The sequence below is a fragment of the Heterodontus francisci genome, unplaced genomic scaffold, assembly GCF_036365525.1.
Source record: "Heterodontus francisci isolate sHetFra1 unplaced genomic scaffold, sHetFra1.hap1 HAP1_SCAFFOLD_91, whole genome shotgun sequence".
NCBI lineage: Eukaryota > Metazoa > Chordata > Chondrichthyes > Heterodontiformes > Heterodontidae > Heterodontus > Heterodontus francisci.
Genome location: NW_027140989.1, coordinates 5,217,398 through 5,218,282, shown reverse-complemented (window position 1 = coordinate 5,218,282; position 885 = coordinate 5,217,398).

Here is an 885-nt window from a genome sequence, read left to right as displayed (position 1 = left end):
TGGAGGTTACCATTGACCAGAAACTGAACTGCAGTCGCCATATAAATATCACGGTTACAAGAGCAGGTCAGAGAATTGGAATCCTGCGTTGAACAACTCACCTCCTGACTGTCCAAAGCCTGTCCACAAGGCACAAGTCAGGAGTGTGTTGGAATACTTTCCACTTGCCCGGATAGGTGCAGCTCCAACAACACTCAAGAAGCTCGACACTATCCAAGACAAAGCAGCCCGCCTGATTGGCACCTCATTCACAAGCATTCACTCTCTCCATCGCTGATGCACAATGGTAACAGTGTGTACCATCTACAAGATGCACTGCAGCAACACACCAAGGCTCCTTGGACAGCACTTCCCAAACGCGTGACTTCAACCACCGAGAAGGACAAGGGCAGCAGATGCATGGAAACACCACCACCTGTAAGTTCCCCTCTAACCCACACACCATCCTGGAATTGGAACTAAATCACCGTTCCTTCACTGTCGCTGTGTCAAAATCCTGGAACCCCCTTCCGAACAGCACCACATGGACTGCAGTGGTTCAAGAAGGCAGCTCACCACTACCTTCTCAATGGTAATTAGAGATGGGCAATAAATGCAATAAATAAAATTAAAATCAATAAAAAATGACAAATTCCTGTAATCCCAAAAAGTAGGAAATAATAAAGTAGGAAATGAAAATATAATAAAACACAGTCAGCATGGATTTTACAAAGAAAGACTTGATTAACCTTATTTTTGAAGAATCAACAGCAAGAGTAAAATAGCAGATGTAGAAGAGTTTAAGTTAATAAAGCCTCATCCTTTTATGTGCTTGAACCACAAATTGTGGGTTAACAAACAAGCACACTAACTGACAGAGCTGGGTGTTTTTCTTTCTAGATTACC